At 34.8% G+C, this 24,149-nt stretch overlaps 1 protein-coding gene across 16 annotated transcripts in view; it reads right to left on the bottom strand.

Moving 5' to 3' along the window:
• Positions 1 to 24,149, bottom strand: part of LOC136024922 (calsequestrin-2-like) — a 176,417-nt gene that overhangs the window by 124,586 nt on the left and 27,682 nt on the right. For 8 of the 16 annotated variants that reach the window (XR_010616969.1, XR_010616961.1, XR_010616959.1 and 5 more), the window contains exon 1: positions 8,018 to 8,145. The exons of 6 other annotated variants lie outside the window; for them this stretch is intronic. The gene's annotated coding sequence lies outside the window, so the exon portion shown is untranslated. Of the gene's footprint in view, positions 1 to 8,017; positions 8,146 to 9,937; positions 10,181 to 24,149 lie in introns of those variants that run through there. 2 more of the 16 variants (XR_010616958.1, XR_010616963.1) reach the window with 2 other exon arrangements.

The raw sequence follows: 24,149 nt of genomic DNA, 5'->3' as shown, positions 1-24,149 counted from the left end.
CCAGAAATAAATTGCCCTTCATGGAAATTACATCACTGGATTCAGTGTGTCAGATAACCCTAGTGTAGGGATTTCAAGTTTCTATTTAAAAATTTGGAATTTTGTGCTGTTTTTTTTTTTTTTTTGTCAGAAGACAATTAAAGTGTAAATCCAGATTAAGCAATAACTTTTGAGAAATTATTTATAGCCTACATTAGCATTTAGTGATTTAATATTATTCATTATTTTTGGTATTGCTAATTATGTTGATCATAGATTGCAAGCCTAGTGCCAATCTTTGCATTTAGACCTGCACTTTGATGTAGTAATACGGGAATTATGTCAACAAAAAACGAACAAAAATTAATTAAAAAAACTTTTTCCATAAAAACAAGTTTTTCAAAGAAAAGTAAATTATTTTACTTTAGTTTTTCTAAACGTAAATTATTTCTGGATATAAGCCCTAAGGTTTCAGACAACAGTCTTTTTTTAAGAATCTATGTCAAAATCGATTTTTTTTTTGCATCATAATTTATCTACGTTTTGATCTCAAAAATAGTATTTTAAGGATATTTATTGTTTTTTTTTAACCAGAAAATTTCTTAGTTAAATTCGTTATTATTCTTTACACAGATTTAATGTCCTGTTTACAAAATATTTTTAAATCACATGTAAAGTTTAACTATTGCTGTATTGTTTTTTCTTTAAATAAATTAGCCTATTAAAAAAGCATACTGTATTCCTGCCATCTTAAATTTCTCTTTGAATTACAAAATAGAGCGCACTGTAATAGAGCGTTGTTTCTTCCTGATTTTCTCTTCATCATCTTCTTGTTCTTTTTCTGCATACGCGGGTTTTTCACTCGATACTATTCAGCCCTTTTCCTTTTGACTCACACTGTGAGATGAACTGAGCTACTGAATTGGTTTTTTCTTATTTATCTTGAATCTGCTCAGATTTCTCGCAGTAAATCTTTTGATACTACGTGTTGAATTATAAGAGGATATACATTGAGTTCTGAGCTCTGTGTGCAGGTATGTTCAGCTAGACTCTTGGCTGATAGTGAGATTTTGTGGTGTTTGAAGCATTCTAACATTTTACATTGCAGGGTCTATTGTGCAGACGTTAACATATTACATTCGGTAAAATTCTAGTTTATTGACTTTTGGCTATCTCAAAAAGGGGTTAGGTTTCCTGACAAGGCTATTCTAGTAACTTACTTTGTGTAAGAATCCGGCTCTATTTTTAGGAGTTTTGGGCTATTATTTTTATTACTGTGGTACGTGTTTGTTTCTTGCTTGATTGCATCTACTGCTGCAACCATGATTTACTATAAAACTGCTGCAAATATCATTGGTAACTCACAGAGACGTTTAATAAAACTAACTCCACTACAGTAAATAAAGGACGAAACAAACAATCGTTTATTTTAACGCCCATGCCAAGATTGAAGCAGAACAAAATGGAAGGGGAAATGCTTGGCGTTTTTTTTTTTTTTTCTCACTTCTGATAAAAGAGTGTGCTTGCTGAGGGTGTATCATTTAAAAAAATTAGAAGCCATGAAAGATTTTTTTTTCCTGGCAAAAAATAGGACAATTGTAAAAGAAAATTCTACATAATTTTATCATACGTCATAAATTCAAAGAAATTTGAAGTCAGAGGGGATTGGGCTCAATTTAAACCCTCATCTGTGACCTAAAGCAAATCAAAGCCCATTTCTCGTCAATAAATAAAACAAGTGTTAATTCAATTTATGTGCTAAAAAATTTGTATCAATTGCTAGAATAGCTGCATTAAGAGACTTGGGTATAATAGTAGCTAAACCACCGGAGGGACGTCCACCAGTCGGTGTAGCGGGAACAGCAAAAATGTCATGCTCAGTAGACAGACTAGAAAGCAGATTCAACGAATGATCAAGGTGGTGGTGTTCCTGAAGACATAATAACGATGATTTTTCATTCAAAAAACTATAAAGTACAGGTAATTTCCCTAACACACCATTTGAATTAAAGGACGTAATACAAAGTAATACATTCATTTACAAAATTTCTTTAAAATCGGACACCTAAAGCTGTAAACTGGATGATCATTCGAGCCACAACTGGCGCATTTAACTGGCGCTTGACATGGGGAGTCTTTAGTCGAAATGTGATTACCGCTACATCGGGCACATTTGAAACATTCAGATTTACACTGGTTTTGAACATGGTTAAAACTTTGACATTTAAAACAACGCCTAGGCTGAATACGATCACGTTCCACTCGGAAAATCTCATAACCGAATTTGATGCCATGTTTGATGTAAAAATGCAGGCATTCTTCTGTTTGAAAAATAACTCTTACAGTTTGCGATTTTCCTAGCCGATTAAACTCGATTATACCCGGAAAGTCCAATGCGTAGGCACTAACATCAAAATCAATGTCCACACTCCTGATAATTCCAAAAAATCGCCGAGGCTTGGAAGTTATTATACTTTCAGGAAAATTAACCTTTAGATCACAACTGAGCTTCGATGCATCTTGACATGGTACCGATACCATAACACTATCCTTAGTTGCTTTAACATAACGAATATTTGCACACCCTGTCTTATCAAATTCTTTCTTGCGGCAGACAGGATCCTTCAGTAGGAGAGTGGGTGGGTTTTTTATCACTATGGTCTCTAATGGGACAGTCTTTAGTGGGAGAGGCGGCCATTCATGGTGGGGCACAGTGGGGGGATTGAGATCAAGATCATTGCCAGGCGTTATTTTTTTCTCTAAATTAGATTCGATACGCTCAATAGAAGAAAGTGTTTTTTCAAGCTTTCGGGAATAGTCATAAACAAGTTTATCAAGCCGGACGCTGATGTCAGGCTTTAATACTGGACATTCATTAAAGCTCCGTGGGACGATTACAGGCCATATGAACTGTTTCGAATCAAGTTCTATGATAACACGCATTATGTCCGAGGCAGTAGTCTTTTCAGCTGTTTTTCCTCTCCTTTCTTGCAATCTACCAGCTTTACGACACAGACATGCGATCAGCGTTTTTGCTACATTCAACTCCTCTAAACATAGAATCCTGCCATTGCGTTAGATATTTCATCAACACTTATTCCTGCTTTCAACGAATCAAGAGCGAAGAATAATATCGAATTTACTACGACATGCGAAATTCCTGTCTCTGACACAAAAGTCTTATCAAAATCGCATGCATTGACTGGCTGGCTTGTGACGTCAGATATATTGTCACTTGCAATTATCTCAATGGAATGTTTATTTGGTCTTGAAATAGACTGGATTGACAGGTCCACACTTCGACTGCATGAATTTTCAGCTACAGAATTAGTATTAGCGGGAATGGATTTTTGACTGCTGATTATCGGGGATATACAGGGATTATTGTTAGAGATGCAAGATTCATGTACTTCATCGTTATTTGAACAGATTAAGCAAATCCAATTCGGTTTTTCTTTACGCTCAATTGGGGAAATGCCTGCACACTGTGAGTGAAACATCTCGAGACATTTTGTGCATTGCAGGGTAATCCCCTTGCCACAAGATCGACCACAACCAGGACAAATAAATATTGACATTTCTCACTCCTTAGGTCTGGGCTTAAATAAGCAAGGCCAAAAAAAAAATAAAATCGCCTTTAGCGCTTCATTAAGCTTATAATGCAATAGAATCCTTTATGTAGGTCAATAAGTATAGTAGGGATTATGCGTCACTATAATCCCTATTGCGAAATTTTGAGTTTCTTTGCATAAAACTTACTGAATTAATAATGTCCATGCAATATCCAATTTAGATGTTGACACTTTGAACTCTGAACTGATATTTTTTTTCAATTGAATGACTTCAACTCAAAATAATATTTTACTTGGAATTTTTATGAATACCTTATACAACAATGATAACGGTAAAATTCGAGTTAATTGACTTCTTGCTATCTCGGAAAGGGTTTAGGTTACGAGAATGAAACTTTCAGGGGTGGGTCTACAGGCTAAAGTATATCCCAGGAAGGTATTTTGAACTACCTACGTCCACTCTTTCTCCCTCTAAAGGGCCCTGACCTTTGATGAACTTTACAAATATGTGTGTTATAAAAGTGAAACCTTGCAAAATAGATCTTCTGCTTAATTGAAGTACAACAAAATTGTTTTCAGCTTCATAACTTTGCTCACTCCCATTTTATAAGGTTTTAAAGTTATGGAAATACATTTCCTAAATTTTGAAAAAAAACATTGATATGGCTCAAAATTTTACTCAAATAACAGGAATTGCATTTTCAGAACTAAAAGCAGAGAAAAAGCCACTAGTAGTCTAACTGAAAATTAAGGTAAAATATTGTTTTGTCATAATTTCAATAGGTATAAAACCTGTCATGTAGGCAAATTTCAGGGCCCTCTAGAGGGAGAAAGAGTGAATGTTGGGTACTTTAAAATACCTTCCCGGGACATAATTTAGCCTGTAGATCCATCCTTGAAAGTTTCAGTTTTCTAACCTAAACCCTTTCCGAGATGTCTGTAAACCCTTCTGTGTCTGTGTGTGTGTATATATATATATATATATATATATATATATATATATATATATATATATATATATGAAGATTGCATAGTTATAGTTTCTAGTTTTGCTGTAAAGGTTGTAGGATTTGCAGAGTAAATGTTTGCAGTTCTGCTCTCTTTGGGGGAGTTAGGGGGTGGGGTTCAGTGCTTTGGTGCTTTTGGATATGCTAGGATGATGAAAATTGATCAGCATGTCAGGAAGCTGCACAAATTGACTTGATAAAGTCGTTTTCCCCAATTCAACCATCTGGGGAGAGGAAAATTAGAAAAATTGAGGTATTTTTAACTTACACAAGTGTTTGATCAAATCTTAATGCTTTTTGATATTTAGAAGGACCTTGTGGCTCAGAACACTTATTTTAAATCCTGAACCTCATTAAACTTCTGATTTTCCTTTTAAAGAATCTATAGATTCTTAGAATTTTGCCAGAGTTCATATCATATGAGCTCTTGACTCTTCCAACCTGTTACAAGTGACATTTGAGCTCTTAGCCCTTGTTTCTTTATGATTATGGTCAAGCCATAATAAAGTCAAATTTTTAGTAATAACTAAATTATCCAGGAGTGCAGTGCAACTGGGTAGTCCTGTCATTAGTTTATTCAATTGAGCTTCTTTAAACTTCCAAATGCATTTTTATGATTGGTCAATTATGGAAATGATTTAGGTTTCCGGTTTTGAAATTAAAAACAATATAGATTTTGAACAGTATTTTCACTGTGTGAGTAGAAAAAGAGTTGAATAATTTCCTAAGCCAGAAACTATCATGAATTACTTAATTTTTAATCACAGGAATATTTTTGTTGTCCTATTTTAGACATGATCTCAGCCAATAACTCTTCAGCCATTGAAAGCGCAAATGCCATGAATAATCAAACTCCAGACAATGAGGTACACAGAACCAGAGGTGGAGCCAACAAGGCACAAAAGTTTAAGTAGCAATTGTAGTAAAATTCAATACTACTACTAATAACCCTCTGCAGGACCAAGCCCCCTGAGGCAACCAATAATACACAATCCTCCTCCATCTGTATCTATTCAAATCCTTCTGCTTTACACCCTCCCAGAAAGTTCTAATTTCCCTTAAATCTTTCTTTACAACATCATTCTACTGCAACTATGAATAACCTGCTTTATGCTTAGCTCTAGGCAAATACCTAAAACATGAAGAATAATACAGAATTTCTCAAGATAGCAGAGAACAAATTAGAACAAATATTTTGGCCCTATGTCCAAGGGTTATCCTCAGCAATACAAAAATATAGGACTGTATCAAGAAAAAACACAATAGGATTAGCATGTTTTTCCCTAAACTAATAAAGTAAAATAGATCATTGGTCAACTGCTCTACATAAGCAAGACGTATATTACAATGAAGACCACACTACCTTTCTATCACAAAGACCTAGAACAAGAAGAACAATAAGGATATTCACATGCTAATCCTATTTAAGTTTTTTCTTCTTATATATTTCTGTATTGCTGAGGATGGCCCTTGGACATGGGGCTGAAATATTCATTCTAATTTGTTTCCCATTGTCTTGAGAAATTCCCAATTGTTTTTCTTGTTTCAGGTGTTTGTGATGGAAAGGCAGTGTGGTCTTAGTTGCTATTTGCATCTTGCTTATGGGGGAGCAGTTGACCAACAATAGATTTTACTTTTTTAGTTTAGACAAAAACATTATCCTGTAAGTTTTTTCTTCTTATATATTTAAGCATTCCTGAGACATGATACATCCTTTGGACATAGGGCAAAAATATTCATTCTTCTTGTTTCCATCAGTCTTGAGAAATTCCCTATTGTTCTTCTTGTTTTAGCTGTTTGTGATGGTAAATCAGTGTGATCTTTGTTGCTATTTACTTAGGTCTAGATCTATGATTCCCAAACTTACTTGACCAACTGCTTCTTTTCAAGAAAATTTTTCACTTGATGCCACCTGGATTTTATATTTATTTCAATAGCAATTAATAAGGGATATAAATATCATTGCATCTGTAAGAAGAGGAATTAACAAGCAAAAGACTAATTTTTACAATTATTATAATTTTACTATATAAATCACCAAATGTCTTGAAAAAAAATCTCTATCAAATATAAGTCAATTTGTAAATTTGTTAAGCTAGAATAAGTTAAAATAAATTAAATGAAGATAAAAATAACACTAAAACCATGTTAACAAATAATCAAAATTTTTAAATCTTACCTTAATTTTTTATTTTAACTCTTAGCATATTATAAGTGTTACCATTTTGACAGATTGGGTCTGTCCAATACTTGGTTTGGGTGTCCAAGATTAAAGTCTTTTATCCCAGTATTAGACATGTTGCAATCCAATCAAAGATTCTGTCCCAGAATAGGCAGAGTGATACAAGTGACCCAGTATTGGTTGTCTTACCCTAATGTTCATTTTGATAAAATTCTAGCTTATTGAATTTAGGCTAACTTGGAATGGAGTTTGGTTAGGAAAATTAAATTTTCAAGGATGGGTCTACAGTCTAAAGTATATCCCAGGAAGGTATTTTGAAGTACCCACCTCTACTCCTTCTTTCTATTCTATACCAATTGAAATTTTGAGAAAATAACATTTTATCTTAACTTTCAGTTACCAGTAGGTTTTTCTCTGCCTGTAGTTCTCAAAAATGCAATTCCTGTTATTTGAGTAGAATTCTGAGTCAAATCAAAGTTTTTTCCTTCAAAATTTAGGAAATATATTTGCACATCTTTAAAACCTTAAAAATTGGGTCTGAGCAAAGTTGTGAGGCTGAAAACAATTTTGTTGTGCTTCATTCAGTAAATTTATAGCCAACAGTATAGCTGACTTCCATATAAAGTGAATAGACCACTCAATGCCTTTTATTATGCTCTTTAAAAAAGTAATAGGCCTAATTGCTTCTACAAGAAATTCAGATTTAAGCACTTTTTGAGCTCTTGAAAATGACTAATTTTCAATTAGAGCATGACTTATTGATCATTTTCTGTAGATTATTACTACTTTTTATCAGCACAATCTTTTCCATAAAAAAAATAATGCTACATTTTCTCAGTGCTAAAATTATTTATAACAAGGTTAGTTTAGGTTAAAATGTGCTTAGATCTGGATTTCTGATTGAAGCAATTATAATATTCATCAAGAGCATAAAAAAAGCATCAGGTGGTATTCTCACTTCATATGAAAGCCAGTTATACTGTTTGCTATAAAGTTACCCTTCATTCAAGCAGAAGATCTATTTTACAAGGTTTCACTTTATGACACACATATTTTTAAAGGTCATCAAGGGTCAGGAACCTCTAGAGGGAGGAGTGAAGGTAGGTCGGCTACTTCAAAATACCTTCCTAGGATATACTTTAGCACTATTCCTGAAAGTTTCATTTCCCTAACCTAACCGATTTCCAAGATAACCTGAAGTCAATAAACTAGAATTTACTCAATAAACTAGAAATACTAGACTCTAAAATACAAGAAAGTACAAACATTCAACTTACATAATATGATTTAAAAAGATAATTTCTGCCCCCACCCAGACATTTTTCTTAAATATGAATTGCTGCTAAGTGATTAAATTGTAACAGTACACCAAAGCCGCGTTTGTTTCACTTTTCAAGTTAACTAAGTTCGTCAGTCCGACGTTTTATTTGCGATTCTTGGTTCGGCATCTTTTATGCCGATTTAATTTTTCACGTGGTTCTTAATCATACTTTAGAATTACTTTTATGTGCATAAACAACTTCATAGCTATGACAAAGCGCACACGCTGAGTTCTGTCAAAGAGTTGTCAAATATTTGAAAGGGGGGAATTTTAGGAACTTAAAAATTACACGGAAAACATGAGGTATTATGAGTAAGGGTTGCCTGCTCCCTGAAGGCTGGGATTTACTTCCCCCTGGGAAATACCCCCAATGAAAATTTATCCAAGTAAAATAATACCTCCCCACAGAAAATACACCCCCATGGAAAACAGTTTTCCAAATTTGAGAATTTTATTTCAGTTGTTTTTTTTTTCTTTCGAGGAAAAGATTTTGGTATTTGTTTATTATCCGTCACTCAATCAAGTTTACGCTTCGTAAAACGCGAAAACAAACCGGTTTTTTCATTAGTTTCTTTCAGCTTAGCGTACGATAAGACAAAACAAGTGACATAATAGATGGGAAATATATAATCGGGATTATATAATTTTAAATATTTTTTTATTAAATAAAATAATAAATTATAATAATAAAATTATGAATACATTATTTTACATTTGCAAATAAGGGACAGGGGGGACGACATAGCCCTTCCCTCATCTTCTGCTAATATATAGGTTGTTTTTTTATGTAACGAAGAAATCAATTTGTTCTCGAATTTTACACAGCTTAAACTTGAGTTCAGTCTTCATCTGACGTGCGTGTGACATCTCTTCAGTCTTCATCTGACGTGCGTCTTCATCTGAAGTGCGGATAAATATCAGAATATGAATATTAAATGACAATACACGGTTCTTTGTTTTATTTTTAGTAAAGCGCAAATTATCTTCTGGTTTTAAGAAGACATGGTGGATGTCAGCCTTACTCCATCTAATTTTAAATCGTTTCGAGTTTCATTCGGCTATCTATTATAATTTCTGTTGCTTTCGGGTTTCATCTATTTATCACTAGGGATTAAAGGTGATTTTACACTTCGAAAATCAGAAAATTACTCAAAGAATTTGACAACACTTTCATCTGTAAAAACTTAAAAATAAAAATATGTTTGTTCCTAGAGCTATCTTCTACTTTCTGATACCATGCGTATTTAGCTGAATTTTGACGATTGCTCTTATACATTTTGTTCTTCCTTTCTTAAGTTGGCGCCCGCTTCTGCCAAAAATTGCAAAAGTTTACTAACAGAGTTTTCAATCTGTCTCAGCCAAAGCCGTTCACTTTGTAATAAAAATAAAAGGAAAACGAGATAATTCAAAAAAAGGAAATGAAAGAGAAAAAATCGTAAATAAAGAAAAGGTAAGAAAAGTATGAAACAAAAAAGAACGGTACCAACCTTTCATTGCAGTTATTAGAAATCTTAATAAGATGAGAGCGGTCTCTCTGAAATCTAAATATTTACCAATATACTGCTCACACATAACTGGCTGTAGAAAATTATTGTCATCATATCCAAACATTAGGTACGCCCCTTAAATTAGACATTCATTGCCACACAGTTGCAAATTTGAGTACATTTGAGACATAATTTGAGTTGCAAAAGTAATTAAACGTAAATAAAAAACAAAACAATAAATAAATAAAAAGGGCAAAGAAGGGTAAATAAAAAGGGAAAGGGCAAAATCCTTCAATTGCTCCAAGTTGCAATTCAATGTAAGATTTATTACTAACTTGAATTATTGATCAAAGAATATGCCTAAATAAACATTCCTCATAAAAGTTGTCTTGGGTTCTAATTATTTAATTAAGTATAGAAACACAGCTTAACATATACAAGAAATTCTTAAAAAAAACACATAATTTATCAATATTTCGAGAAAGGAAGATTAAAAGCAAATTTATTGTTAAATCATAACTGTACTTCCATTTTCTATATATTTCATGACTCTTCAACATCAAAGATGGCGTTCCCCTAGGCACATCCCAGTAACAGTTTTAGGCCTCATAATCTGGGGGAGAGAGTTACACCTGTAAAAATATAAAATCAACAAAACCGAATGTCTGAAAAACTGTTTGAAGGAGGGCAGCTTCCGTCTCTAGCCCAGGCCTAGAACCACCACTGGCTCTCCCCTAAATATTGTTTCTGGAGTGGTTTTTCCTTGAAGTTTTGACTCACTACTTCAGCTACTACTCGTTACTTCATTTGTGAGTCATTTCTTAAACTGTTTGGGCCATTAGTCCTAAATTTTAGGGAAAAATTCTGGAAGCATGGACAGGTAGGGGGCAATCAAGTTTTTTTTAACTCTAAGATACGGTAATCTTCAGCTTCTGAACCGCTTCCACAGAAAATAAAACCATTCACAGATAGATCCAAAGAAATTATAACATTCTAATGATCTAAGTCGATACAAACGCATTATTATTAGTATTGAGCTGATAACGCTAGGTTTCAAATCGTTCTTTTGTCTCCTTATCAAGTCTTAGAGAATACGTAGCAAGTATTCTTCTTCTGAGGAACTAAACTAAGCCAACCTGACAACCAGCTACTTTCAGACTCCCAACGAACAAAGCTCGAGACGGGCAAACCAGTCTTAGAAAAAAAAAACACGTAAAATTTCTTCCCATGCATGTCAGAGCTTCGCTTAGTTTGGAGGCTATCGCATTGACTGTTTTAATTGTACTGTCCTTAGATAGAAAACTTACCTGCTGGAGTGCTATATTGAAGGTGGAAGTTTGTAAGTAGAATAAGTACCTATAGAGAAATACTTAATCCTTTTGTTATCTAATATTCAGCCCCTGGATTTAGATTCTGATTCTCTACCACAGAAGCGAACCCATAGTCTCCAAACATGCTTCACCGCTCAGCTGTCAACCACACTACCCAAGGGGATATCATACTGCCCAAGGTAAACAGTGTGGAATTATTACATAGGGCTAGTGCCCTTTTTAATAATTGAAAGTAATTATAGGGAAACCAACCCCCCTTCCATGAATGTAATCCTATTACTATGAATATTACTATATTACATAGTATATGAATATTACTATGTGAATCCTCCTATTGATTCACTAGTAACATCTTATCCGCTTTCTCAGGCTTATATGCAGGATTATTTGGAGATGAACTGCATTGAAACTTAAATACGAGAATGTATAAAAGGTGGGTGAGTCATATAAGGAATGTAAGATGCTCTGTGAGGGGGGGGGAGGGGAGGCCCAAAATCTCACTGCAGTAGATTTATTTGGCCTGCATTCCCTCCCAAGAAGAATATGCAAAAAATTGTATATGAAGGGGGGGCCCTTCATACCATGCTATCTAGGGAAGGCTTTTGCGTAGATTGCAATTTGTATTTATTACATTTAAATATCAGTTTTGAAGGCAGCAGTGCAGGAAATCATGGCCTGTGGTTCATTTTGAGATTTATGCGTATTTCTTTTATCTGCATTTTAAATGGAAAGTTTGTTGTTTTTCAATTAATTTATATTAATTTTCCAACGTTCGTTTCCATATTTATGTATTTTCTTGTCATACATATTCAAAGCACCAACCAATAACAGTTTTAGGCCTCTTAAATTGGGGGGGGGGACAAGCTTCAAAAATTTCAATTGCTGCAATTTTAGTCAATTGAGTACCTTAATAGGACTATTAAAGTATAAAATCAAAAGAATTGAATTTCAGATATCAGAAAAACTCCTCCCTACCCAGGCCTAGAACAGCCATTAATGCTATCTGCGTAATGATATGCTTTTGCAATCTCAAAATATAGATGACAGTAGCCTGTCCATTTCATACTTTTCATTCTGTACTGTTTCTCGTATAGTTTCCAGATTCTCTTTATCCAGCCAGTGCTTCCCTTGGCAAAACTCTCTTACAACATCTTACACCCCCCCCACCCCAAAAAAACAATCTTGGTTATTTGTATTTATGGTTACTTTTCTCCCTTTCCTCAGCAATTTGAGCGATTTAAGGAATAGTTTTGTTTGATTATATTACATTTTGTTTTATATATTTGATTATTTATCTTAAAAACTTTCCGTATAATGCCAAGTTCCAGCTTGTGAATTATTGAAATATCCAACAACTGCAATTGGAAGTACCTCTGTAATGAAATTAGAATTGCATAACTACTTTAATCTTTCAATTAAGGAAAAGCAATCTTAATGTTAGCAGCTCCTTGAAAAAACTTGAGACTGAAAAAAAGAAAGAATTTTTTTCAATTCTTTTTTGTCTTATTATGATTACTTTAAAAACTAAAATTTGAATATAAATTCTTTAATTTTTTCCACTATAGACTGTCCGAGTAATGTTAAAATATCGTGCAAACAAATTGTAAAGCTATATGCAATAATACATACTAACTTGATTGCCTTAAATCCCTCTTGCAAGCATTAAGGATGAATCCTGTACATACTGGTTACTGATGATGAGGGCTCAGCTTATTGGGCCAACCATATAGTTGGAGAAAACATTATTCTTTACCCAGCTATTAACAGGTTTCTGATAGAGCTTCAGGAAGGTACTATTATGTTTTCTTGAAACATCAAAGTCAGCTGGATAATTGACAGAACTAATTAGTAGTGTCACAGGATCAAAGCTGAAATTTCTCTGTAAGTAATATTTAATTGGCATTGTTTTTCAAAATTATTTCAAGTCAGAAAGTTTTAAGTCCTTGTCGGCCAACCGTTTATCGCCAAACGAAAAACAGGTCGTACCCGTTTGGAATGGGAGGATGTCATATATTTTATATCCAAAATAAGACAAGTGGTCAATCACCAAAGTTTAGATGGCGTTGGTGATTTTCAGTTTTCCAAGGGAAAGAAAGGGTTTCCCCGTTGTGAAAAAAAAGATATTTTGTGAAATACGAGTACAGTGCACAGAAACCGTACCCCCTCCACCTTGCCTGACAATTTAATAACCTTTAGTTGTCATCTTTGGGGATCAATAAATTTGTAACGTTTGAATTTTTTCCGAAGAAAAGCTTTGTAAAATTTAACTAATTAGCTTCGCTTATTCATTTATTTGGCTCTATGTGGGTATATAGATAAAAATTTATTGTACTAAAAACTTCATAACCTGAAACGAGCAAAAGTAAATACAGGAAAATCCTTGTTGTCTGCCAGCTGTTTCTGACTTCTGTCAGAAACAGAAGTATTTCTGTTTTGATTACCTTGCTAATTTAAAGTGTACCTAATCTTTTAATAGACTCTATGTGTTGTAATCGATTGTCTCAAGGCAATGTGTTTTAAATCAGGTATGTATGCATGCAGGGTGAGAGAGTCTTTGGGACCATGTAACGTCGAAGTAAAAAAAATGTAAAAAATTCTTATTTGTTGCCTATAAAAAATAAAAATACATAAATAACAATAGATATTAAATACGAAAATACCTACCCCCTCCCAAGGACACTCCTATACTTATTGCTCCAAAACGCTTATATAAAATTTATTGGGTCCTCTTCTGTATTACTATCACCCATTCCGAAACTAATTTTTACAAATGTTAATAAAAAAAGGCATAAAGAAATTAATAAAGAAAATTCATATAATTTACAAAAAAAATTTTGCAGCCATTGATAATGCTAAAATTAATACTGTAATAATTACACCCCTCTCCCCTCTCTCACAGTCAAAGTTTTCAGCTTCGTCGGGCAATTTTGGACATGCATCATTGCTGGCTGATGGCTTACAACCAAGTTACCGATTTACTTCATATTCACAAAAATTATATTTCACATCTTTGTTACTATTTGGTATAGCTAACTAATGTTATAACATAATAGATTTGAGAAATAGTATTATATTCATAATAGAACTGACTCTCTCCCTCTCCTATGAGCAGGTAAGCTAAATTAGATGGCTGAAAGGGCAAATAAAAATACTTTTGGAGATATTAACAACCCCCTTCCCCATAGCCCCTGGGGAAAAGTCTTTAAGTTACAAAAGCGCCTATTGTTTATGTATAGTATTTGTTATTGGGAATTATGTTCCAATATTAAACTTAACCCCTCCCCCCCAACAAGGATAATTTTTCATGGGGAAGGAAGTTTCCAGGGGGAAATTTTTCAGGAAAAATTTTATACCAGGAGAATTTGGAGGAATTCCTATAGAAAATGCTTCTTATGTCTTGCTTTCTCATTACCTACTTAATTTTACGCATGGAGATGTTAAAGGTAATTGTCCAGGGTAAATTTTCACCACGATTGAATTGTTTACAGAATATATCCTTGGCGAGGAAGGATTTTTCAGCGGAGGAGTAGTCTGATTTCTATCAGAAATTAAATTTCTGATAGAAAGTTACTGAAAGTAAAGAGCAACATTAAAACTTAAAACGAACAGAAATTACTCCGTATATGAATGAAGCTGTTCCGTCCTCAACGCCCCGCTCTCTACGCTAAAGTTTGACTTTTTCAACTTTTTAAAACAGTAAAAAACCTGATGATTTCTTGACGAAGCTTATATATCTAAAATCAGCATTTAAATGCGATTCTTTTGATGTAACTATTGGTATCAAAATACCGTTTTTTACAGTTTCGGTTACTATTGAGGCGGGTTGCTCCTTACTACAGTTCGTAACCACGAACTGTTTGAAAAAAGATACAAGTTTGATTTTTAGAAACCTGTTGCATACAATATACTATGAATTTCATTGATAGTGTTTTATGCAGTTTTGTATCAACCAAAGAGCCACAGGGACTATTACGAGGTGGGAGGGGGGAAGAGAAGATTTGCTTTTATAACAGATCAAATATGATGTTTTGGAAAAAGAGTAATAGGGAATCGAATGGCGCCATTTCTTTCTCATGTTTCCTTCAAAAGAACCCCTCTCCTTCACTATTATCGCGCTTTTTATTACAAAACCTGACATGGCACTAAATTCTATTTTAATCCCTTCGCGACCACTTTATAATAGATTCATTCTAGCAAATCAACTCATTCCTTCTAACTAATCATTAATGAATAATAAATTCATTCTCTGAAGTATTCTACATCAAGAGAGAGAGAAAGATGGGTTTATTAATATAAATAACTAAACAAAACAAGCAAATAGCCCGAAGCAAAGCTTGTTTAGGCTTACAACCCCAATACAAACAATACGAAAAGAAGAAGAAAAGAAAATAGAAAAGAAAAGGAAAAGAAAAATAGAAGAAAAGAAGAAGAAAAAACATTCAATTACCCTGCAATCCAATCGTCACGGAATTACACTTCAAAAAAGACAAAACAAAAAGAAACTAAAACCCCTTGATCAGTATCGCCTAGAACAAAACCAACATCTTGGCTCCACTTGAGGTCCACTCAACTATCACAACCATAAATATTAAGGCAAAATAGCTTTAATTCCCGCCGAAATTCAAGAAAATTATCCATGTTTCTCAAAGTCGTAGGTAAACAATTCCATGCATGGGGTCCTAGATGCCAGATAGAAAATTGAGATCTACGGGTAATAGAAAGCGGACGACGAATTATATCGGACTGTCTCGTAGAATGTGTATGAATATCGCTTCCTAATTCAAAAATACTTTTAAAACATATTGGTAAATAATTTTGAAAATATTTATATATAAACAGGCTTCGATAAAAAGTAATAAGTTCTGCTAAAGGCAAGATTTTGCAATCGATATACCTCTTTTGTACCGAGTCTTTAAAACCTACACCACATAACACTCGAAGCGCTTTATTCTGCAAAACTCGAATATGATGGAGATGAGAAGGAAATGTACTACCCCAAACATTACAACAATATAGCAAATAAGGATTAATTAAGGAATAATACAGTGTTCTTTAAATATCTCTTGGGAAAATGTACTTCAACTTTCTTAAAATGCCAACATTCCTAGCGAGTTTAAGACTAAAAGAATCTAAATGTTCTCTAAAACTGAGACATTCATCAATTAATACTCCTAGATATTTTGTACAATTTATTCTTAAAATACTCATATCAGCAATATTAAGTCTGTCTATCCAAGGGTAATAATTTGAGCTCCTACCATACAATAAAAAGCAAGATTTACTGTAATTCAAATTTAACTTATTAAGACGAACATATGGTAAAGAATTTAACTCCAGGGATTCAGACAGACACCGAGTCATTCAAATAAGACATAATCTATGTATTCTATATTATCTTATATATAAACATGTATTATGTCTATCTGTTACATTATCTTCTATAAAAAAAAACTAAAAAAAAGGAGAGAAAAAAAGAAAGAAAAAAAATTCAATAATTGCACTTTACATTTGGAAAAATTTCAAAATCTTTTTGATTTATGATTTATTAAGACAAGCAGAAATGAAGTCTTGTAACGATGCCATTTTCAATGGAGCCTAATTAACGACTAGTAAGTATATCTTTAAATTTGTTTTCTACATAAGATATATCCATAACACGTCTCAGAGCACTTTTTATATCTCTTTCTGGTGTTGGAAATTTTTTTTAATGAAAATGCTTATTCTCTTTTCGTTTTTAAAACGCCAGAGAATTTATCCCTTAAATATACCCCAGAATTGGAATAAGATCTTTCAATCTCTTTACTTTTATATGAAGGCTCGTCAGCTCCTCAGTACCTTGTTCTTGGATGTCCTTAGGAAGAAAATGGACTTGGGAGTGGACTAGGCACCCTCTAATCTTTTTGGTTACTTAAAAAGGGCACTAGAACCTTTGTTTCCCATTTGAAAGAGCTCCTTTCTGATCTTATATGACAATTGGACCAATACAATCAACCCTGAAGAAAATTTATATATATATATATATATATATATATATATATATATATATATATATATATATATATATATATATATATATATATATATATATATATATATATATATATATATATATATATATATATATATATGTCAAACAGTTTGTATGTCAAACCGTAGTAAGGAGCAATCCTGCTCAATAGTAACCAAAACTCTAAAACCGGAATTTTGGTATCAATAGTTACATCAAAAGAATTACATTTTAATGCTGATTTTAAATATATAAGCTTCATCAAGTTTAGTTTTACCGACCAAAAGTTAAGAGCCTGAGAAAATTTGCCTCATTTTAGAAAATTGGGGGAAATACCCCCTAAAAATCATACAATATTAAGGAAAATCACACCACCAGTTTCAGTGTATCAGAGAAGTTTCATCCCGATCTCTCGACTCTTAAGCGTTTTCCAAGATTTAAGGTTCCCCCCTCCAACTCTCCCCAATGTCACCAGATCTGGTATGGATTTAAAATAAGAGCTCTAAGACATGAGTTTCTTCTGCATGTCAAATTTCATTAAGATCCGGTCACCTGTTCTTGAGTTAAAAATACCTCTATTTTTCTCATTTTTCCGAATTAACAACCCCCCCCTCCCAAGTCTCCCAAAGAGAGCAGATTCAGTCGGGTTAGGTCAATCAAGTATTTGGGACTTGCGCTTATTAAATATCCGCGTTATTTTAGTCTTTCCTCTCTACTGGCCGCAGTCTCGTTTGAGGTTTTCTTTTACCCCCGTGGAAAATCCCATCAACATACGACCGCCCCCCCTAGCCTAAAAAATGTATACATACTTCCCAATAACAAATATTATACGTAAACAATGGGCAAATTTTGTAGCGTAAAAGACCTTTCTCTTTGTGAGCGGACCTCCTCTCCTGTGAGCGGAGAGAAAGGGCCATGAAACAGAGATCAGTACCGCCGGTTTGGACCTTTGTCTCGGTCTAGTGCGTCTTACTTACTCTCCTGTGAGCAGGTAAGCTAAATTAAATGACTGCATTGTAATCTTTAGAACTAAAAGCTTCAGTCTCTGACTAAAACTTATGATTTCCTGATCACCCATTCATAAGTTAAAAATACCTCATTTCTTTCAATTTTTCTTCTCCCTCCAGCCCCCCCCCTCAGATAGTCGAACTGGGGCAACGACTGTTATCAAGTCAATTTGAATAGGTCCCTGACACGCCTACCAATTTTCATTGTCCTAGCACGTCCAGAAGTACCGAACTCACCAAAGCACTGGAAATCCCCAGACAGAAACAATGCCAATTAGAAATTACTTCCAGAGAAAATTAAGCTCGGATCCTGTGACACTACTAATTAGTTCTGTCAATTATCCAGCTGGCTTTGATGTTTTAAGAGAACGTAATAGCACCTCCCTGAAGCTCTACCAGAAACCTTTTAATAGCTGGGTAAAAAACTATGTTTTCTCCAACTACGTGGTTGGCCCAATAAGCTGAGCCCTCATCATTAATATCCAGTATCTGCAGGATTCATCCTTATTGCTTGCAAGAGTGGTTTAAGGCAATCAAGTTAGTATGTAATATTGCAAATTAGTTACTTGCTCTGAGGGCAAGAGTTAATATGCAGCTTGTCAAGCTAATCCCCCATAAAAATACCATAATAAGGGAATATCAAAAACAGCAATAATGAAAAACAAGCAATTAAAATCGAGTAAACATCAAGTTACTTAAACAAGAGCTAAGAGCTCATATGGCACTTGTGACGAGGCGAGAAGAGCTAAGAGCCAAAAGATCATATGGTATGAGCTCTAACAAAAATCTATGAATCAATAGATTGATTTAAAAAGGAAAATAAGAGGCTTAATGCCGGTCAAGATTTAAAATAAGAGCTCTGAGTCACAAAGTCCTTCTAAATATCAAAATTCCTTAAGATCCGATCACCCACTCGTAAGTTATAAATACCTAACTTTTTCTAATTTTTCCTCTCCCTTTTGCCCCGCAGCTGGTCGAATCTGGGAAAATGACTTTATCAAGTCAAATTGTGCAGCTCCCTGACACGTCTACCAATTTTCATCGCCCTAGCACGTCCAGAAGCACCGAACTCGCCAAATCACTGAACCCCTCCCCCCAACTCCCCCAAAGAAGGCGAATCCAGTACGATTCTGTCAATCACGTATCAAGGACATTTGTTTATTCTATCCACCAAGATTCACCCTGATTCCTACACTCTTAAGTGTTTTTCAAAGATTTCCTCCTCCAACTCCCCCCAATGTCAAAAGATCTGGTCAGGATTTGAAATAAGAGCTCTGAGACACAAATTCCTTCTAAAATTCAAATTTCATTACGATCCGATCATCTATTCGTAAGATAAAAATACCCCATTTTTCATGCTTTCCAAGAATTCCGGTCTCCCCCTCCAACTCCCCCGAATGTCACAGGATCTGGTCGGAATTTGAAATTAGAACTTTAAAGCACAAGATCCTTCTAAATATCAAATTTCATTAAGATCTGGTCACCCTTTCGTAAGTTACAAATACCTCAATTTTCAAAATTACCCCCCCCCCCAATTCCACCAAAGAGAGCAGATCCGGTCCAGTTATGTCAGGCAAGTATCTTAGACAGGTTTCTATTCTTCCCATCCAGTTTCATCCTGATCTCACCGCTTTAAGTATTTTCTAAGATTTCTGGTCCCCCCAACTGCCCCCCCCCCCCCAATTACGCTGGATCCAATTGAGATTTAAAATAAGATATCTGAGTTACGAGGTCCTTCTAAATATGAAGTTTCATGAAGATCCGATCACTCCTTCGTAAGTTAAAAATACATTATTTTTTCTTATTTTTTAGAATTACCCCCCCCCCCCCCCAATTGAACGGATCTTTTCCAATTATGTAAATCACGTATGCGAGACTTCTGCTTATTTTTCCAACCAAGTTTCATCCCAATCCCTCCAATCTAAGCGTTTTCCATCATTTTAGGTTTCCCCACCCCAAACTTCCCCCAATGTCACCAGATCCGAAGAGCTTTGAGACACGATATTCATCTAAATATTAAATTTCATGGAGAGCCAATCACCCGTTCGTAAGTTAAAAATACCTAATTTTTTCTAATTTTTCAGAATTAACCCCCCCCCCAACTACCCCAAAGAGAGCGGATCCGTTCTGGTTATGTCAATCATGTATCTAGGACTCGCGTTTTTTTCCCCACCAAGTTTCATCCCGATCCCTCCGCTCTAAGTGTTTTCCAAGTTTTAGGTTTCCCCCTCACAACTCCCCCCCCCCCCCAATGTCACCAGATTCGGTTGGATTTAAAATAAGAACTCTGAGCCACGATATCGTTCTAAATATCAAATTTCATTGAGATCCAATCACCCGTTCGTAAGTTAAAAATACCTCATGTTTTTAATTTTTCGGAAATACCCCCCCCCCCCCAACTACCCCAAAGAGAGCGGATCCGTTCCTTTTATGTCAATCATCTATCTAGGACTTGTGTTTATTTTTCCCACCGTGTTTCATCCCGATCCCTCCACTCTAAGTGTTTTCCAAGTTTTAGGTTTCCCCCTCCCAACTTCCCGCCCCCGTCACCAGATCCGGTCGGGATTTAAAATAAGAGCTCTAAGACACGATATCCTTCTAAACATCAAATTTCATTGAGATCCGATCACCCGTTCGTAAGTTCAAAATACCTCATTTTTTTCTAATTTTTAAGAATTACTCCCCCCCCTCCAACTACCCCAAAGAGAGCGAATCAGTTCCGAGTATGTCAGTCATGTATCTGGGACTTGCTCTTATTTTTCCCATCAAGTTTCATCCCGATCCCTCCACTCTAAGTGTTTTCCAACATTTTAGGTTTCCCCCCTCCAACTCCCCCCAATGTCATCAGATCCAGTCGGGATTTAAAATAAGAGCTCTGAGACAAAATATCATTCCAAACATCAAATTTCATTAAGATCCAATCACTCGCTCATAAGTTAAAAATACTTCATTTTTTCTATTTTTTCCGAATTAACCGGGCCCCACTCCCCCCAGATGGTCAAATCGGAAAAACAACTATTTCTAATTTAATCTAGTCAGGTCCCTGATACGCTTGCCAAATTTCATCGTCCTAGCTTACCTGGAAGTGCCTAAAGTAGCGAAACCGGGACTTTAGGTTTCCCCCCTCCAACTCCTCCCAATGTTATCAGATCCGGTTGGGATTTAAAATAAGAACTCTGAGACACAATATCATTCCAAACATCAAATTTCATTAAGATCCAATCACCCGTTCATAAGTTAAAAATACTTCATTTTTTCTATTTTTTGCAAATTAACTGGGCCTCCACCCCCCCCCCCCCAGATGGTCAAATCAGGAAAACGACTATTTCTAATTTAATCTGGTCCGGTCCCTGATACGTTTGCCAAATTTCATCGTCCTAGCTTACCTGGAAGTGCCTAAAGTAGCAAAACCGGGACCGACAGAGAGACAGACCGACAGAATTGGCGATTGCTATATGTCACTTGGTTAATACCAAGTGCCATAACAAGTAAATTCGATAAGGACTATTGACAATGCCCTAATGCCAATTTCCATCAAAACGAATCTGAGCTGAATTGGAGTTTAGCAACAAAATATTTTGTATACAAAGCATGAGCTATATTTTGATTAATCCTATATAGTCAAACGGTTCGTGGTAACGAACTATAGTAAGGAGCAACCCGGCTCAATAGTAAACAAAACTCTAAAAGACGGAATTTTGATGCTAAAATATACATCAAAAGAATCGAATTTTCATGCGGATTCTAGATATATAAGTTTCATAAAATTTAATCTTTGTCATCAAAAGTTACGAGCCTGAGAATATTTGCCTTATTTTGGAAAATAGGGGAAAACACCCCCTAAAAGTCATAGAATCTTAACGAAAATCACACCATCGTGTTCAGCGTATAAGAGAACCTTATAGCGAAAATTTCAAGCTCCTATCTACAAAAATGTGGAATTTCGTATTTTTTTGCCAGAAGACAGGTCACGGGTGCGTGTTTGTTTGTTTGTTTTTTTTTCCCAGGGGTCATCGTATCGACCAAGTGGTCCTAGAATCTCGCAAGAGGGCTCATTCTAACGGAAATGAAAAGTTCTAGTGCCCTTTTTAAGTGACCAAAAAAATTGGAGGGCACCTAGGCCCCCTCCCACGCTCATTTTTTCCCAAAGTCAACGGATCCAAATTTTGAGATAGCCATTTTGTTCCGCATAGTCAAAAACCATATTAACTATGTCTGTGGAATGACTCACTCCCCCACAGTCCCTGGGGGAGGGGCTGCAAGTTACATACTTTGTCCAGTGTATACATACAGTAATGGTTATTGGGAAGTGTACAGACGTTTTCAGGGGGATTTTTTTGGTTTGGGGTGGGGTTGAGGGGAAGAGGCTATGTGGGAGGATCTTCTCTTAAAGGAACATGTCATGGTGGATGAGAAATTCAATGAAAAGGGCGCGGGATTTTCTAGCATTACTATAAAAAAAAAACAATGAAAATATAAAGACGAAAAAGTTTTTCAACTGAAAGTAAGGAGTAGCATTAAAACTTAAAACTAACAGAGATTACTACGCATATGAGGGGTTCTAAAAATTCTTTAGCATAAAGAGCGAGATATTTAGGAGGAGATAGATACCTTGCTCTTTATGCTGAGTGTTTTTAATGTAAAACGAGTGTTTGTAATGTAAACTGTAAATACTTAGTTAAGTAAAAAAAAAAAAAAAAAAAAGCAAGCAAGTTCTATGGACCTATCAAGATAGAGCGGTAGTAGGCCTTAAAAAATTTGTCAAAGATTGAGCAAAGCACTAGGTATCAGTCAAGGGCCCTGTTGCTATATCAAGCATTGTTAACATTAAAGAGCTACAAAAAGAAAGTGGAACAAAACTTGAATTGGCTCTCACTACGTTTGTTACTAAAGAGAACCTGTCCATCAGCAATATGGACACCCCGCCAGATATATTGAAACAACATGCACGATTCGTATGGTGTTCAACTTATGGCGTGCTGACACCTTCCCTCCCCCCACGGCAAAATAAAGTTTAACATTCTATTTTTCACTGATTTTATTTTCTTTGGCCAAATTGAATGGAAAATTTGGCCAAAAAGAATGGAACTACAATTAGTGTTACAAGGATTGTAGACAGGCAGATACACAGAAGAAATGTCTCAGCCGAAAGCACAGAACAATTTTAAAGAATTAACTTATTTATCTTCTGGATTGAAAGTATAAAACTTTATAGAAGAACGTCTCTTAAAGCACAAGAATATTTTAAAAGGGTTTCACTGTTTGCTTCACACTTATCCACAGAATAGTGAAGAAAGTAAAGAGATGAAAGAGCCATTTTTGAAGTTGATCGAAATTTATGAAGAAGATTTGGAAAACAACACCTTAAACGTTTGATGGTGGAAAGAAAAATTTGGAAAAAATTTCTCTAACGGAACAAGGCACACCATGTCAATGCAACTGATTTTCTAAATATTTGTGGCAAAGCAATCTCTCCGAACATCCATTTTACACTTCGGAGAATCAAGACATACCTAAGAAACGTGACGTCTGAAAGTAGGCTAAATGGTTTTGCCAATCTCAATGTCCACAGGGAAATTCTAGTTGACACAGACAGTGTATATATCCATACTGACGAAGACTCAATTTTGTTTTGTAAGACAGCTAATATAGGAAGATTGTGTCAGAATAAAACGTAAAATCGTATTTAATCTGCTGGGTTTTATCAATCATTCTTATAGTCCCTACTCGAAACTTGCATCCAAAGAGCTAAAATAAACTTTAAGTAATGCCTTAAATTACCAGTTTTTCTGAAGATTTTTGAAGCTATTTGTTGATTAGCCCGCACTCGACATCACCACCCTTACTTACGGCAACTTACGTTCATTCTAAGCTAGCTTTCATTCACTCTTTTCATTTTTCTTCATTTTAAGTTTCCTTTTCTTATGGATTTCTGCTTGATTTATCAAAATTATTTTGCTCAAACTAAGACTTTATGCAAAATCTTTTGGATTTTACTTTTTGGTTCTCGTTTGGTTTGAACTTTTTGCTTTTTATGCAAAACTTCCTGTTTTCAATAATATAATTCAAAAGAGGCCATTAACCATTTTTATTTAAAGGGCAGGTAATAATCTTGTCAACAGAAAAAAAATCGGCTCATGTAATTTAAAATGGATTATGGTGCAAATATTAAATATTAGTGGAGAACACTTTCTTTTTGATTTTTTCAACTTTTATCATGACCACATTTATGGACAAGCAGGGCTTTACCGTATGC

Source organism: Artemia franciscana, chromosome 3 (assembly GCF_032884065.1).
Source record: "Artemia franciscana chromosome 3, ASM3288406v1, whole genome shotgun sequence".
In the NCBI taxonomy this organism is placed as follows: domain Eukaryota; kingdom Metazoa; phylum Arthropoda; class Branchiopoda; order Anostraca; family Artemiidae; genus Artemia; species Artemia franciscana.
This window is presented reverse-complemented; position numbering and strand designations above follow the sequence as displayed.